Raw genomic sequence first — 19635 nt, 5'->3', positions numbered from 1 at the left:
AGATCTTTGACTGTGTTAGGAGCAGAAACCCTAATTTATGTACGGGCTTCAAATCTAAGACTTTATTGCAGATCAATACTGTTAGATGCACATAAATCATACTTTAGCAACATAGAGTACAAATAGTAATAAGGGTAAGAATCTTGAGAAGAGATTCTCCATTTGACTGGGGATCTGGATCATTCATCTTCATTCATGTAAGCAACTTTTCTCTAGTAGAGTAATGTAATAGTAGATATTTAGATTATCTCAAATATTATAAACACAATAACATTTTCTGTCAAGTCACTCCATCAATTTACTTCATCAAGTTTAACCATATTCAATCATGACAAGACCATAGGTAGTAAAAGTTCTATAATATCAATCTTACACTTATACCTCTCACATCAAAATTATCATGAACTTCATGACCAGTGAGATCATATTAGGTCATTTAATAAAGCTTTATCAAAACAAAACAAGTGCCAATTTCTCTTTCCATGTGCTTTCATCATGCTTATCACAAGAATTACTAACAGAATGATGTATAGGAGTCAATGACCTATCCTTCTATATGAAATACATTATGCCAAGTATCAAGAGTATCATTTTCTAGAGCCAAGGTGTTAGCCTTATTTAGAGGATCAAGATATCCAATAGATAGATCATAGATGTTAGCCAAACATCAAGTGTATCAATGTATCAATATTAGATAGCCTCATAGAATTCAAGAAGATAAAAAATTTCAACACTAAGTGTATAATTTCATCATAGGAGACATATATCCAAGTCAGTTTCATATTCATGTATGAGCCATTAAAAAAAGAGACATTCTCATCAAACCTTAGGGCTAATCGATCCAATAGCTGAAACATACCATGCATACCTTGTGGTATTCAAATACCTGAGCACCTATGCTTTAGATATAGGCCGCTTGAAACACTTTGTCATATTTTCATCAAGTACATCTTTATCTCTTTCCATATCTGCATCTCAAGATTATCCTCAAGAAGGATCTACTCATCACATCTCATCAAGTAGGTTAGAAACATCCATATACTCAAATATGTATGTAGTAAGTAATAAAAATAATCATCAGATCCATAAGTCTAACAAGTAAGAAGCATTATAAGTGAATAAATACTTATCTTAAATGAGAGGTGATCCCTTCCCTCTTGAACCAATCTTCAAGATCCATCAATGTCCGTGGTCCATATACCAATGTTGCCTTTAAATATCCAACCATGTCTGCTAAGGATTATGCCATGTAAGGGTTCATCAAATCTCCCGCAAGTTATTGAGAATATTCTCATTGAACATGGTCCATATACCAATGTTTCCTTCAAATATCCAACCAGGTCTACTAAGGATTATCCCATCTAAGGGTTCATCAAATCTCTTGGAAGTGCTTGAGAATATTCCGTATCTCATATAGTTTCCATAAACCATGGTTTCCTCTTCATTCTTAACCTTATAGAATCCATCAAACCCTAATAATAAAGTTACCTAGGTTTTTCTTCAAAGCCTAGAATTCTTTTAGGTCTCCACCATCCTCTTCTTGCTTCCATCAATGGTGTCATCATCGGGGTGATCTCCATGGATTTTCTTTAGCCAAACTCTAAAACCATGTTAATTTTTCATAGGGTGAGATTGTTATTTTCTATGATAGTTGCATTGCATCATTAATGCATTAAGTTCATCCCATTCATCGTTACATTATTCGTATCTACACAATTATACATCTCCATATGCAATTATATAGAAAGAAACAACATCACCATCATCATCAATGCAACAGAATGTAAAAAGGAATAATAGAAGAAAACATGCACACACATAGAGACACTAGGATTGGTCTGAGACTAGGGAAAAACCCACTATGGGGAAAACCCTTGTAAATCTTCTTCTTCTTAGATCATCATAAAACAATGCAGCAAAAGAGAGTACAATGATCCATAACCTTGTCTATGCAGCAAAACAATAATGATATATATGAAACATATCTAATCATGCTAGAAATCAGAACCCTCATACTAATGGTTGTAATGTGCTATCATAAAATGATGTCAACTATTGTATACTACTGTCACTGTGTCGAACACTGCTGAGCACTGTTTTCATTGTCAGTGAACCCAAGACATATGTTCACACTGGAAACCAACAAATCAAATCTACAGGTCGACAGATCTGAATAATAATAGAGAGAAACCTAGAACTAGTAAAGCCAAGATGTCAAAACTTAGATCTAAACTCTGGTCGCTCTCATCAAAATTTTCTATGTGTGACTGAAACTCCTTGGTCATTCTTTGTCACTGTATGGGAGTGACTATGACTATAGGGTCACTCTCGGGAGGTCTTGATGCATGCGACTCTCATAATGAACTACAAAGACCCAAAGTCGCTCCCTGGATGAGTTGTGCGAGTGATCAACAAACCCAAAGTCACACTCTTGCTGAGTTGTGTGAGTGACTGAGATGACAGGGTCGCTTCTAGGGCCACCTTGTGCAATCAACCAAGGACCAGAACCTTCAGATCTACCTCTAAACCCAGAGTCGCTCTCACTGAACTATCTCCAAGTGACTAAATAATGAGAGTCACTCTCTTTCCTACTCTGTGCCTGTGACTGTGCACAAAAAAATTATGTTTTGTGCCAGTAACCGAGATCCAGAAAACCCTAACCTAGAGTGAACCTTTTGCCTGTCATTTTGGACTTTGTACGAACTCCTTTTGACGAACCTGTGCGAGCAAAAACAAAATAGAAGAATAGAAACATGTATTGAGCAAGTGTGTTGAACTGAAATAGAGGTTGCTTCCTTTTATAGGTTTTCTTGAGGGTTTACTTGGGGTTGAGATTGACCCAAGAATTTACTCGTGGTTAGGGCCGACCCATTCCATAATACATGTATGAATAAAATAATTCATAAATCAATGTTTGCTTAACCAAATAGGGTGATATTTAGGTCGATTTTGGTCCTCTCAAAAAGAGTTATTTAATGCAATCATTATCTTGATAATTTGAACTGTCCAAGGTGGAATTTTACCACAGTTGTAAAAATTAACACAATCTTACTATGATGCAAGTCACTTTTATGCTTAAAATGAACTAAAATATATCATGTACATCAATTTAATATTGAATGTGTAGAAAGTGTGTTTTAGTGCAGTCAATGTATGTTAATTTAAGAAATTAATGATATGTTTCTATAATTTTATGCACTTTCCTAAATTTATTTTGCTATCCAAGTATTTCAATCAATTCCTTATCTTAAGACCTTCAATTAAGAACATCCAAGAAGTAAAAATTTACAAAATAACAATTTTAATTGTCATATTGGCTTGTATAAGGTGTCTTTTAGTGCACAATAAATGTATGTTAAATTACAATAATCTCAATTTAGATGTCAAGATGTAAACTACAAATAAGTTTTATTTTATTTTATTTCTTTTGAGGTTATTTAAAAGATCTTGTTGACAATGTTGGAACTGCCAACATTTAGGGAATCTCTCCGATGTGAAGTCCCAATTAGAACTCACATTATTTGGTGTAGGAGTCCCATCCAGTATAAAGGGTAGGTTATTGAATCCTTAAAGATTTTATTTGGCTCTAGCTATCAGAAAGAGAGAGGGATGCAATGGCGTCTTCAAAAAGAAAGTGGGTGTGCTTAGTGAGTGTTCATTTGCAACTCTGTCGAGGTTCGTTTACTACAGAGAAGGGAGAAAAGTGAGTCTTTAAGTGAGAGGTAATAGTACCACTCAGGAAGAGACACACATGAACCAGAAGGGTCCATCTAACATCTAGCGGAATAGTCCACAGTGGATGCGATAGTTGTTACAACCAATAAATGAAGAAATATTTTTCTAATACCCCACATAATAGTACACAAGGATGGGACAAAAATAACAACTATTACAACATATTCTCAATAATATAAGAACTAAAATAACTGAAATATTTCAACTATCTTAGCACATGTGAAAGAAAACATGAAATACAAACATCTGTAGAATAGTCTTACAAACATTCATAGTCCATGCATGAAGAACATGTTGACCTTGAAGGCTTCTGTTATTAAGTAAAAATTCCGAGACACATGTTTACAACGTACATCACTAATGCCAATAGTGGAGCAATGGAGCCACTCCTTGCTCCTCAAAGAACTAGATTATCTGTCTAATGCATTCTGGGAGGAGCCAAGGTGAAAAGTCCTTTGTTCATACAATGAGGGAGTATATATAACCAATGGTGACTCTTTGACTACCCTCATGAATATTTAACTTTCCACGACTTTTCAACTTCCATGACTCTTTGCATTTTTTGTATGTCCTTTGGACTTCCATTTTACAATACATTTTTAGTACAATATGCATGATCCACAATAGTGATGTGGCCTATGACCACTCATGACATGAAATTGTTGACATGGGTTGTGTGATGATGTGGCAATGTCAAGTCATTATTGGTTCTAAGTGTTGGATTTCTTCTTGAATGTGCTTTCTCTTCACCTCTACATGGCTTGATGATGCAGAATCTTCAATGGTCTTAAGTGTTCGATAATGGTCGTGAACTAGTGTCGCTTTTCTTTCTCTTGATTCATCAACTTGTAACTTCAACTACAATAGAGTATTTAGGTATGTTTCCCTCCTCCTTTTGCTTCTCCATAATATTTTTATGACATGATAGGGTACATATTCCTGCAATCCACTCATGATGATATGACATCAATCCGAAAACCCCCTAGCCTAAGATGATGCATTTTGATCCACCAACTTAGCTTGGAACAAGTGACAGGCTAGGAAGATGGAATTAGTGACTATGTAGTGTACATTTCCAATAGTCAAGCATAATATATTTATCTTTGAGACTTCATAGTGTGCAATTCAGGGAGGCATGAAGCACAAGACTGCAGAGTTTCTGGAGATAGTGGGGTCAGGTTGAGGGAATGGACACTGGGAGAGCCAACTGCACAGTTTTGGGAGTCAAGGGAGGTTGGGATTCTATGCAGATGCACATTTCAAGAACTCAAGGGATTAGATTTAGGCTTGAAGATGCAAAGTGTACAGTTCAAGCCGGGTTGGAGAACATAACTGTGTAATTTTGGAGATCAAGGCTTGGGCTTGAGCACATGAAATGCGCAGTGTAGTAGTCTTGGGAGATAGGAACTATGTATTTTGCAGTGCCAAGCTGCAAGGTCACACCTTGGAGGGTTGAGAATTCAAGTTTGTAGTTTATAAGGGGCCTGGTGAAGCTAAGTTGCTTGGTTGGGAAGTTTTTCCGAAAATGGCTAAGTGTTGGATGGGTGATTAATTGTGATGAACCTTGAATGTGATCAGAAACTTAGCATACTTTGATGACATGACAACATAGATCATCCAAACACATGAACATAACATTTCCCTCCATGTGACTGATTTATGATAAGATACGACAAGTGCGACACATAAGATAAACTTTGGGATGACTGTGATGACACTTATGCGACAGTGCTCAGGACATTGTGTATAGGTGCAAAAAATGTTTACATAGTTAGAAAAACTCATGTACATAAAGACATGCCTTCAAAACCATCATAATAGTCTACTTAAGATAAATTTTGGGATGATTGTGACGACACTTATGTGACAATGCTCAAGACTTTGTGTATAGGTACGAAAAATGTTTACATAGTTAGAAAAACTCATATACATAAAGACATGCCTTCAAAACCATCATAATAGTCTTGTAAACATTTCATGACAGCCAAACATGCCAAAAGATGATAATTATCCCAACATGTAAAAGGGAACAAAACACTGCAAGGAGGCTCATGAGACAAGCTCTAATGTTTGTGACAATAATGCACAAGACCAGGGAAGGCTCTGAAATTGAGTGTAAGCCAAAATTTTGGAGGATGTTGGAGCAGCTACAACAAATATTAATAGTCATAACATGACCTCTCTCTCTCTCTCTCTCTCTCTCTCTATATATATATATATATATATATATATATATATATTTGCACTTTTTACATTCCAATATGAATCATGTGTGTAACTCTTTCCATATTTTATATCAAACTGACACATGACATATTTATTAATAACATAAAAATATTTCAATGTTTCTCATAACCTAAATTGTTGAATTTCCATTTTAAGTAAAATAATATATCAACTTGGTTGTTACATACTGAAATGGATTTTCTAGAAACCAAATATGTATGACATGTATACATATCTATAAAATATCTTGCATGCTCAACATGAATACTATACATATGAAATTTACAAAACTTAAGATGATTTTTTTAAATTAAATCTAAATCTAAATCGCTATTGATTCTAGATTTTAATTAAATTTTACGTCTATGGGGTTCACATAAGGATCTTATCCCTAAAGATAAAACCTTCTTGAAATTTGGTTTATTTTAGAAACTTAAGCATCTCAGTGAAACTAAAGCTTATATAACATATATGTACACCGTTATGTATCCATATTAGATAAGAGGGAAACATTCCTATATTCAAAATTATAAGAGAATTCAACTGTCACATTTATAGATTACAAAAATCATACATTTCAAATCTCTTGTACTGGATTAGATTACACTTGACTGTTATAGACTCATCTTCAGGGCTTTCCATTTGCATCATCTAGTCATCTGGCCAATGGATCATAGGAATGTAATTCTCCATAATACGTTCATGGTACGATTCTTTCATCTTCCATCTCCTTGTTTCACCTTTCTTTGTTTTCATTTCTATGACTATTTTTAACCTTTTCAAAAAAATGGCCCATCACAATCATGTCACCAATTTGGTATGTGAATAGTCTATCTTCATATGGTCTCACTAAACTACTTTTCACCTGTGTGCATCACGTCAAATAGTAGGCCACATTCTCTTCATTCCCTTGCGGGGGATTGATATAAAAAAAATCACCTACAATAAAAATTCAAAATATGTGTTAGTTAAATACATTCAATATTTCAATTTATAGATGAAATTTTTAATGATAGATGGGATACATACCTTCCCTTACAAGATTAGATACTAGACCTTGATCAAGGGAAACAATGGTCTCTTCATCGTGCATCCCTTTCCATGTCATAATTGGATGAGGTCCCTTTGGATTAAGAGGGACATCAATCCATCCTTTCACGTACCCGTGTTTTTCACAGTGATCAAGTATACCTCTAACAACACCAATGAAAAACTCGCAAAAACATGTGACTTTCCTTGTATTGATGGAAGATATTTCCCCCATTTATTTGCTCCACATTGAGTGTAATTCCCTTTTTCCTTTTAAAATATTACAATACCAAGGAATGGATCTATTCACATCACCAAGTTAAATATTCTAGAACAACATATGCACAGGCATTAGAGATTTGTGACCTTCACGTCCTAAATGGGATATGCACTAGTTAACCACCTCTAGTGATGATTTGGTTTTATTTGCATCATGAATCATTTGGTACCTTCTAAGTGATCACTTCACACAAGCACCTACACCATCATGCTCATCCTTTCCATGTCTTCTTTTAAAGAAGCTCCATGTATGTTGAATTTTTGTCTTCTTGTGTAGTCAACTCAACAAATAGAAAGTGGGTGCTAACTTGAACTACCTTGCACAACCATCTGACCATATTTGATGCTTCCTAAATGATATGTAATTTTTTTTGAATGATTCCAAAATGAGGTCAAAGTAATGTTTCACGAACAATGTTTCATTCTCACAATCATCATTGATGTAAAAGTGATGCTTTGTAATCACATCACATGACTCATAAGTGTTATCCTTACCATCAAGGTTCAATTGTGCATGTTTGTACAAAACATGTATGAATATGGACACTTGGTTTGAGTGATAATACTCATGTTGTATCTTTTTCTGAGGAGAAAATGTGTAATTCTCAACAAAGTCTGCTACTGATAAGATTATGCCTTGCTGAAATACTTCGCGAGAATGCTTAAATTCAAAACGCTTGCCACCTGGAACTATGTGAGTGTTTTATATATTTATAGATATGGTTTTGAAACACCCCCACAAATTATGAAATAGGAATCTCATCCTCAACATATTTGATCATCTTAGGCACAAGAGTTGAAGAAGATGGTTGATTTCCCATGACATACTCATAATGCTTCAATGTGACAGTGACATCTAACATTCTAAACTAGTTGGGATCAATAAGAAATTTCCGATGTAACAATTACAAAACACCACATTGAGTGCATCTTCTCCCACCTATACATATGTTCTTGTAATACTACTCTTATATCTCCCTACTGCACAATATTGATGAAACAAAATCATGCACTGGAGGAGAAGGAGGGTCGATGTGACACTTCTTCTTGTAAAATTCCCAGAAAGTGTCGTAATGAAGCTAAAATTAAACTTGATATCAACAAAAACACGTGTCATGGATTTTATTTGGTCTAATAAACTAGGTCTTCAATTTTTGAAACATCCTTATGGATATCTTAACATGGTGATTGCTTTCCTGAAATTCCTCGAACAATGCAACTTGTATCACTTCTATAATGTGCTTAGCATGTTTCACATACTCAACTTTAGCTATGTGATTTCATATGACATGCTTTCTATATCGAATAGAACAAGAATGGCTCTCCAAAAGCTCTACCATAAATGATCTAATTCATGTTGTAAGCCTTTCAAGGTAGTGTTGCCTAGTGATAAAAGCCAAACAAGAAGATCCATCATTTTCATTCAATCGAACCGAAAATTTGGTATGCTTATGCAATGTTTTTCTCAAGACATGCAACAATTTTGACATTGTTACCAACTTCGGTTATCTTGATGTACTTTGTGCAACAATAGTAGTTGTAATTTTCTTGCGCGCAACTCGAACGTCAGGTTTTCTCCATCTTCCAAACATAGTGAATGCCTTTAATATATTTTCAGTGAAATTCATATGTGTCTTCTTTCTTTTAGCATCTTGGACACCCAAAATATTTGTGGCATGTTTTAGTTTATTATGTTTGATCAACCCATGTAATATTTGAGCTTGTGCAACAACTGAATGTTTCTCAAAATGTTTTTGAATGATGTTATTGACATGGTCTCTAATAGTGTGAGTAGGGATAGGATCCCTGAGGTCCTCTATTGTTCTTACATCTGAAGTTTATACAAACAATCCACCCCTTTCCAAACCACTGCAACTCCCTGTTATCTTGTGAACTTGAGTGGAATCAATTCATTCTTCTAGTGTTTGATCAACTTGATAGGGAAAATATTATTATTCTAGTGGTTGATTAGCTTGACATGGAACATGCTGTTACCCTAGTGACGATTAATAAACTTGATAGGGCACATGTTCCTCTAGTGGTTGATCACGTCCATAGGTCACATTTTGGTCATCGTCTGGTTGATGGGACACATCTTTTCCCTCATGTGGTTGTTCAATTTCCATCCCTAAATAGCGGAATACAAAATATGCTTGTAAGTCAAGTGATTCATCATCATAAGACAATTGAATAGTAAATATACACATGTTTATTTAAGAAATCATCATAGGTGGAAGGTCATGATATGACTTGATAGTAGGAACCTAGGTAGCAGAAATTGACATTGATTAAGGGTTCTAAGTTGAAACATGGAAAGAGAAGGGTTGAGGAAAGAGGGGTAGAAGAAGTGTGTGGGTTAGTAAAAGTATCAGTTCCTGTGTCAACAAAAAGGGTGATTCAGAATATTATGAAAGGTAAAATCATTCCTCCTCACTCAATAAAAATCAATTTGGAAACCCTAGTGTTCTAGTCACAAACCCTAGGGAAAATTTAAATGAAAAACAACTTGAGACTTGGCATCTTGGTATAAAAAATTGACATGGGCCGAGGGTTCTAAGTTGAAATAGTAAAAGAAAAGGCTTTCAAGCTCAGGGAAAGATGGGTTGAAGAAGAGAACACTAGTAAAGGTATCAGTACCTGTGTCAACAAAAAGGGTGATTCAGAATATGATGAAAGGTAAAAGCATTCATCCTCAATCAACAAAAATCAATTTGGAAACCTTAGGTTTCTAGTCACAAGGACCAAGGGTTCTAAGTTGAAACATTAAAATAAAAGGGTTTTGAGCTCAATGAAAGATGGGTCGAAGAAGAGAGCAGGTCAGTAAAAGTATCGTTCCATGTGTCATCAAAAAGGGTGATTCAAAATTTGATGGAAGGTAAAAGAATTCGGCATGTATGGAAGGTAAAAGGGTTTTCATGATAATGTGAATCGCATGAAGGAGGCACTTGAAGATGATATAATCCCTATGAAACATGTAACTAATGACAAGAATTTTATTCTGATAAGTAATCAGTTGGCATGAAAGGAAAGAAATCAACAACACCTAAGACTATTGCATTTGTAAACACACCTGAACATATACATTTTCTTTAGGAAAACAAAATGAATCACATACATATGACAACGCAAAAAATAAATGGTTTATTTTCCATTTATTTCTAATGTGTGAAAAAATCCACAAAAAACATTTATCTGAGGTTTTGCATATGAGAAAAAAATCCTAAAAGTACCTAGCATCCTTCTACTCTAGTAGTAATTGGGCCTTGTGAAGATTTTAGAATAGGGTGTTGGGGCCACATCATAAATGTCCTTGGCGATGCTTCTAGCAGCAAAAAAACCAACCAAAGTGTGGAGAGGGTTATAGTGGCCAAACGTACTAGGGTTACGTCCCGAAATATCTAGCAATGATTCTAGTAGCCCAACCAATATCAACTCATGTCTAAGTGCTCTGGCACCTCAACCTATAGGGAAAGATGCCCCAATTTTTTGCTGCTAGGTTACCTGCATCTAGTGGGAATGGATGAATCTGAGGTTCTGGTTGTCAGTTTTGGACATAAAACCCTACCACATATCAGGATACAACATGAGGGTCTGTGATAATATGCCACCTATGCCTTACCCCCTTCATGGATTTCTCTCCATCTATTGGATTTGTCACTAGATGATGCAAGATTTTAATCTCTCTAAAACACAACTTTCTATGTTTCAATATGAAAAATAAGCATGGAAACTTATGTGTTCCCTATCACCATGGTCCTAGCCTAAACTATAAATTCTCTTGTGGCCCTTGTGGGAATTTAGTGTGTACAAGGTAAGATTGTTTTTAGAAAGGCTTTTCTTCACTTAGTGTGTGAAACAAAATATAAGCTCAAATAATTAGGTACAAATACTCTACAAAGAGGATACCCTTCATACAAAGTTTAAGTGAGGTTGGTGTGTGGGGCTAGTGTGTGTGCAAGTAAAATTTTGAGCATGCAAAGTGTGAATTGGTGTGGATATGCAATGATCCTTTAGAATTCCCTAAATTAAACTATGTGATGTTTGTTCCTTGCAAGAAAAGAAATTATGTGTGGATGATGGGCCACTTACTTCTTTTCTAATAATACTATGTGAGCATATGTTTGTGTGAAAAATTTCAAGGTAAAATAGAAGAAATTACGCTACTTGTAATGGTTAGTGAAACAATTGGTTAGTAGTGATGGCGTGTGCAACGTGAATCTAGTTCACATACAAAGTGTTTGAATTGCAAGTATGTGGATATGTGGTTCATGATCCCTTAATACAATCCTCCTAATTACACTATTTGATGTTTGTTACTTGCAAGAAATGAAATGATGTGTGGATGATGTAGCACTTACTTCTTTCCTAATTATACGATGTGAGCATTTGTTTGAGTGCAAAATTTCAAAGTAAAATATGAGCCTCAACGTCTCTACTTGTAATGGTTAGTAAACAAGTTGGTTAGTAGCGATGGTGTGCACAAGGTAGAGTTATAATGTGTGGTTAAATATATTTCTATAAATAAAATACAATATTGTCAATTTTTTAAAACTAATTTGACATATCATAGGAATATTATCTACATTTACTAAGTGAAGCGTTTATTTTTTTTCAATTTTCCTTATTTTTAACAACAATTTTTTGTCTCTTCAAAAGACTATGTAAATTCCAAACTAAAAGTGATACCTATTGTAACAAGGAAAGTATTATATTTTTGTTCATATATATCTTATACCAAACATTTCAATTATTTAAATCTAATGTCAATTATTTAAATCTACTCATTTGTATAGTAATTTGTAAGGATTTTGAACTAAACACTAATAGAAATTAACTTTAAATTATTATATAGGAAACTTCTAAATACATATTTGAGAGGGATTTCTTACTTAAAGAACTTAATGAAGTGGTGAACCTTTTTAATTTGAGAGAATCGGAGATCCTTGAAAAATCAAGCTAGTGATTACCAAATTGAATGGCCAAATTTATTTCATGAGACAAAACATAATATATATCTATAAATTCATACAAATTTAATCAACTATAGGATAAATTGCGACTCAAAAACCGTACAATAAATAAATATACACTCCATGACACAATAAGGAAACTATTCGACTAATTTTTAAGTATGTTAAAATTTGAAAGCCTATTAGATACAAAATCAAATTAGTTGGAATATTTTTTCTTCATTAGAAGCACCATAGCATTTAATTTTTTAAAACGTGTAACTAAAATTACCATAAAACAATAGTAAGTGTTAGGGTCCTATAAATTATAGGATCTCAAGGTGATTGAGTATTATGAATTTGTAATTTCATATCATACATAAATTTCAATATTCAAATGATTTCCTAAAATATGAAAAAAGAAAATGGAAAGAGGGTATGTTAAAAAAGAAATAAGAACCCCACAAAATAAAAAATAGAAAATAATACAAAAAGTGTTGCAAGTCTAAATGTCACTACTGATAAGTTAGCTCTTTTACTTCATTATCAAATAAGGTTGGGTGCAAATTGTTTTTGAATGCCGTAATGCCTAAAGTTCTATTCATGTCATATAGTTTAAGCATGATTGAACAAATTTAAATTTATTTTGAATAGGTTAGTGAATAAAGATTTACCAAACATTTCAAACTTGGTAAATCAGTATCTAGGTAGAAATAAAATTTATTCAACAGTTTAATATAAGGTAGATTTTCATAAAAGAAAGTGACCTTGGTTTGCTAGTTTAAATGCACCGTACAAAGCAAGAAGAGAAAATGTTAGTTTAGAAAAAGAATTGAAATAAGAGGATAGGTAGAAGCACAATGGTGATTAGAGAAAAAGCATGAAATCCTTATCCCAAGTCAAATGGTAAAGATTATTTTCATGTGCAGATGAAAGCTAAAGGGATAAAAGTTTTATTCTAAGGTTCAGTTTATCAAATGATATTTGGTACACCATTCTACTATTCCTATGTTTTACAACCTCGAAATCATTTCCTTGCTTATGTTGTTCAATCATTCCCTACCCCACCACATGCCCATCACATCACAATAAAACACTGCCACTTTCCACCTCATTTGAACCCACCTCTTCACATTTGACAGCCAATATTATCTTTCAGCCACCCCCCCCTCTCCATCTAAAATTTACCAGGGAGGGGGTCTGAAATGGGCGGTATTAAATCCCGCACCCACATAAAAGTTTCACATTCTTGTGCTTTCACACCCCCCTTTGATGAAACCATTAACTACCTCCGTCCCCCTCTGAAAACTGTTTTCCCCTCCACACGAAACAATACCCTATTTGTTACACTCCCGCCAATCCCCTCCCACAACCTCATCTATCCGTTGCTCCCACCAATCACATCCACTCCCTCCAAAATCAACCCGGTAAGTAATTTAATTACTTAACTGTTAATGTAACGGACCCGCACCACCATCAATGGGAAGCCAGAAAGCTATAGAGTCCCTCCATTCGCCCATTCACAGGTTACCAATTTCACACTCTACTAATACCATTTTTCTCTGCGACAGGGTTTGCTAGTTCAAATTTCAACAATTTCACCCGACTGGGGATCTTACCAGCTAATTGACCTTTAGGCTAGTGCCTCTCTTTCCTGCTTTCTTGAACCCAAGTCCATGTATGCAGTGTGTAAACATGCATAATCAAGATTCCATCAGTGTTCTTAGCCTTATTGAATCATGCCTCCTAAACATAAGGGACAGGAGCAACCTATAAGTCCTTTGATCCACCCTCCGATTGATTTTCATCATATTCCTTTGGCAAAGAAGGAATACACAATCCATGAAACCCTGTGTGAATTTGATTTATTTGAAATGTACTGCTGGCTTGAAGACAAATTCATTGATAATTTTGATGATATTGGACTGTGGGAATTCAATTTGCTCCATTATATCTTTCTCCATACCCATAGTGCCCCTGAATTCATCTGGAAATGTCATGCTTGTTATCTACCCAGTCAAAGAGTGGTTATTGCCCCTATAGGAGAAATTTTATCCACTATAACTACCCAATTAATAGATCAAATGATGCAAGCATCTATCACAAATAATTCCACTCCTTTCTCTCATGAAGCACTCATTGAATTGTATCAGAAACTGGACTTTTCAAAAAGAGCCAAAACCCTTGAGCTTTTCTTGGCTAAAGATGCCCCATTATGCAAGAAAAATCCTCCCTATCCATCCTCCATTTTCCCTGAGAGAGCCAAGTAGATCATTACGGTCACTTCCTACCTCCTTGGTTATTACTCAAATTAGTGGGTAGATGAGGCCATTATAGGATTTCTTTCTATTTTCTCCACATATTCCAAGCCTTCCATCTAATTCATCTTCAACCAATTCCTTACAGATTCCATCCATGCACAGTTTGTCAAATTCCAAACTGAGGAAGTATTTAAATATGCTTCTGTGTTAGTAGATAATCTTTTGTGTTTTTAGGGAGACAACCTCAAGCTTGCATTACAAAAATTGGATGAAGAGGGGAATCAACAATCATTCACCTTCTAGACTACACTAGTAATGCAGGAGAAAAAACAATATTCATACAAACACTTCATAGAAATGTTTGTACGTCTAGCATCTAGTCTCCTAAGCAGCAAGTCAGAGCCAAGAATTAGTGAAGAAATCAGGAAAATTTTGAAGTTATCAGATCGAGTCTAGATAGGAGATTGGTATCTTTACTAGAATTACACATAGCTAAGGATATATGGGTGTGAACTTGGCCCTTACAAACTACCAAAATTCCTCCCAATGAGGATTTTTTCCCTTGAGTACATCAAGAAAATGCTCAATGTTGATGAGATTCATTTTGTACCTGCCAAGAAGAAATCTAAATTCAAGATCAAAACCCAAATAAGACCTTTCATTTGTAATAGCAGGGTAGCAGGGGAAGAAGTAAACAATTTGGTGAAGGAAATGCAATTCAGCCTTAGCTTCACATGGTCATATGATCCATTAGGGGTCATCTCCAAGTTGAGGGTAGAGAAAAAATCTACAACTTATTTTCATACATACAGACCAGAGATTGAGAGATACAAGAGCCAACTAGAATGTACAGAAAACACTCTACCAGAGGCAGAGGATCAATTTGTGTCAACTTCAACATTACAGACTCCTGTTGCACAAGAGAAAGAAACGAAAAGGATCAGAGAATAAGAGTCACTTTAAGTGGCTGATAAACATAACAAAGACTTTAAAATCATATAAAGGAAAAGGACTAATCTCAATCCCAAAGTTATCCCAAGTAAGGATTCATCTCAAGAAGACATTATCACCACCAGAGACATGCCTTCTTCCTCACAAGAAGGTGATCAGGCTACACTTTCTTCCACCACCTCGACAACTTCACAGGATCATCAACAAGTTATACAAACCAGTACATGTACCACAAAGGAGAAAGAAAAGAGCATATTTGATATATTCAAGGAGATGAAGGTAATAAATGAAGCTTTGAAGATCAATACATATAATCAGTTTAGGAAGCAGACTTCCAGTTCTCAAGGTAGACTATTGTCAGCCTTTGAATTAGTGAAAGGAAAAATACAGATGGCCTTCCTCAAAGCATAGATCCCACAGCCCAAGGCAACATCAGCTTACAAAAAGACTTCATTTTAATTTTATGTAAAAGACATACATCCCATTGATCAAATGGAGATGCATAAACAATCTGGTCAAATGCTTTCATCCACACTCACTAACACTGCTATGAGTTTGTCCAAATTGCAGGTTACTTTGGCTAATGTTTAGTTACAATTGGAGATGGAGAAAGTCTCTTCACTTGCCAAAGAAACAAGGATAAAAAATTTAGAGGACTTGGTAATCAAGAGAGGATATGATCCTTCAAATATCAGTGCAAAAGAAGAGATCATACGAAAGAAGAATACCAAGATAGAAGAATTGAGGAAACAGTTGAAATTACCAGCCAGAGAAGATCCTCTAGCCAAAGACATTGAAGAAACAAAGTCACAGAAGACAGACATGATGAAGCTCATCATGGAACATAATGTACATTTGAAACAAATGGAAACAGAGATGGAGAAAATAATCAAAGAAAAAGAGCAAGATGCAATAATGTCTATTGTCCCTTTGGAAGTCGTACCTCTTACAACAGTTCCTACATCTACATCTTCTACAACAAACATAGGGAATAGTAGAGATCAACTAGCTAGTGCAGTGGAGAATATTGTTAGCCCCCTAATTTTCTCTCTTTTGACCATTTTTCCCTTCCTAAATCATAACCATTTACCGTTTTTTTACCTCTCTTATACACCTGTACTAGTCCAAGAACGATGACATATTTCGTATGAACTTTATATTTCATATTTTTAACTTAACTTAGCATTAATTAATTATTCATTACATGATTTATTTCTTATAATCACTCTTGCAACTTATCTATATCTCCAATGTTGGTTTGGTAGTCAAGTGCTTACCGTGACCATTGATCGTGGTGTAGGATCGGATCTTGCACTGGTGCTAGCACAACGAATCTTTGTAGTAGATCTGGACATCCTTGATCACCACCTCGTTCGCGCCACTTCAGCCATGACAACAAGATAGATTTAATGGCAGCCGAGCTCTAGCCATGATAGCAAGGCAATCCAAAGGCAGTCAAGATTGAACTTATGAAGAATGAACAACTGGAGATTTTCTATGGCCAATTTTGAAGGTTGAAAGCTAAATTCTGCATATCAGTTACGTAATTGGTTAAACGATATTTTTGGCCTTCGGCCAAACATCTATATAATGAAGAATGTAAATAGGACGAGATAGTTTTTGGATAGAAGTTTGTATAGAACAGAGATATAACCAGGGAGGCAGTAACAGGCTTGTATCCTTGTTATCGCCCAAATCTGGTCTGGACTATGTATTCACCCATGTATGCCTCTATGAATTAATAAGAAGGGAGCTCTACCTCATGTTTCATAAATCGTATTTTTGTGTTTGAAAGTTGATGAATTGATAAAGTACTAAGAAGCATTTTTATTTGACTGGGAAACACGCTGGTTGGCTAGGGCCCAGCCAACCCAGCATGTTTACCCTATTTTGTGTTCTTGTAATTTATGCTTATATTGTCAGGTGTGATTGAATTTCTAGCACATGTATTCCTATTTGAGTTAGAGCGGATCCGCTATGTGAAGTAGTTAAATTTCCTTTTCCTGCATCTGATTTCGGATTGGTTTTCTCACCTGATCCAAGCAGGAGAAATAAACCTGCACTAGTCTACGTTGATGTGCTATTCATTTTCCTGCACTTGATTTTAGGTTGGTTTTCCTCGCCTGGTCCAAGCAGGAGAAATAAACCTACACTAGTGCATGTTGGTGTGCGATTCATTTTTTGTAGTTATGTTTGATTTGGTTTTCCTCGCTTGGTCCAAGCAGGAGAAATAAACCTTCACCGGTGCACATTGGTGTGCTATTCATTTTCTGCAGTTGTGTTTGATTTTGTTTTCCTTGCTTGGTCCATGTAGGAGAAATGAACTTGCACCAGTGTACGTTGGTGTGATGCAGCAAGCCTTTTTAGTTTACTTCCAGTAGTTTTCTTGCTTTCATTAATACTTCGTGACAGGATAAATTATATGGATTGTTTCTTTATTTTTTCACTCTGTTTAAGTTAGAAACATTCATTTTTATGTGTGCAATTTGATTTCACAGTATAATAACACTTGTAGTAACTAAGCACTTATTTCAAGAATTAAATGCCAAGTGCAAGAAGCTCTAATCTGGTGCAAGAACTAGTTTCTTGCCATGGGATCTGAGTGCTCTGAACTTGATAAAGTTCAAGCCCTTGCACGAAGTAAAACGCTTTTAGTACAGACACCATTTATACCCTCTGCATAAATCTCTGTTCCTGCACTAGTGCAAGCAGACTGCGATAGTGCAGGACAAATTAGTGCAAGAAGGAAATCTCTAAATAAGTAAGTTTTAAGGGCCCATCTATTGAGACTGTTAAAGTGTCTCTGCTAAAGATAACAAACACTCAGTAGTTAATCAATAGTTAGCTAGAGTGATTGCCCGTTTATTTCTAAATCTCTTTTGCAAATGCATTCTTCCTTGTTCCAGTCTTAGATTATTTTTATGGTTCAAGTTGCCTTTTTCTCTCTTTAGTTTGATTCTGCAATCTTTCCTTTAAAGAAAGTAGCGATTTACATTAGAAATATTCATACCATTTCTGGCATTGCCTGTGCTTCGTCTCTAAGTTTACGAACTCACCGGGTTGACAATTTAAGTGTTGAGGAGTTTGCTTAAGTGTAATTCCAGCACCCAAAATTTTGGCGTCGTTGCCGGGGAGGCGATTTGATTTGGTAAGAATTTTTTGATTATACAATATAGGTAATTTTTCCTTTATTTTTTCGTAGGAAAAAATTCTTTGAAGGAATTTTTACTGGCAATGATTGATTTTTGACAACATTTTTATTAGAAGTTGTTTGTTATTTTTCTTTCTTTTTTGAAATGAATGCCTAGAAAAGGTAGGGGTTCAAAGTCCATTAAGGGCCGAAAGAATTCTGAAAACAATTCTCATATTAGGTATCCTTCTGTGAGCAGGAAGCCCAATATAATTCAAACCCATCACACAGGAACAGTCCACCTGGATTTTGGTGATAATAGCTCAGGTGTGGTTTAGTCTGTTGGGAGAAAAATGGAAACAATGGCAGACCTTGAAGGTCATGTGGAAGGGACTGGTGAAAACCAAGTAGGTGTGGAATAATCCACTTTTGTGTTTCCAATTGTTGACCCCGATACTATGGCACAAATGAATAATATTCCACCATCAGCTCTCCCTCATTTCCATGGTAAAGTTCATGAAGATCTTGACACTTTTTTATTCGATTTTGATATTTTTTGTAGAAGTTATGATTATCCAACTGATGCTCAGAAGCTAAGATTATTTCCTGTTACTTTCAAGGACTCAGCTTTACATTGGCTTATGGGGTTAGGATGAAACATTATAGCCTCTTGGGATCAGATGAAAAGAGTGTTTTTATCTAAATATCAAGAATACTGCAAAACTCGGGACATGCATAATGAAGTTTTTTACAATTATACAGGATGATGATGAAACTCTTGAACATTATCTAGAAAGATTTCTATATATTTTACAAAGGTTGAAACTTAAGCTTGATTCCAGTACTATTAGAACCTTGTTCTTAAGAGGACTTACTAATAATGAAAGAAATAATTTAAATTTGTTAGGACAAGGTGATATTTCTCAGTAAACTTTCGAACAAATTTGTGATTATGTAGGAAATTTTCAAGAAACCAGTATAGATCAAGTAGAGGAACTCGAAATAGAAATAGAAAAACTTAATCTACTGATGCTATGATTATTGGACTAGAAAATAAAATGGAAAACATGAATAT

Source organism: Pinus tabuliformis, chromosome Q (assembly GCF_031772625.1).
Source record: "Pinus tabuliformis cultivar Carrire ecotype Pingquan chromosome Q, CPIR1, whole genome shotgun sequence".
NCBI classification, from domain to species: Eukaryota; Viridiplantae; Streptophyta; class Pinopsida; order Pinales; family Pinaceae; genus Pinus; species Pinus tabuliformis.
The sequence above is the reverse complement of the archived record's forward strand: the minus strand, read 5'-3'. Positions refer to the sequence as shown.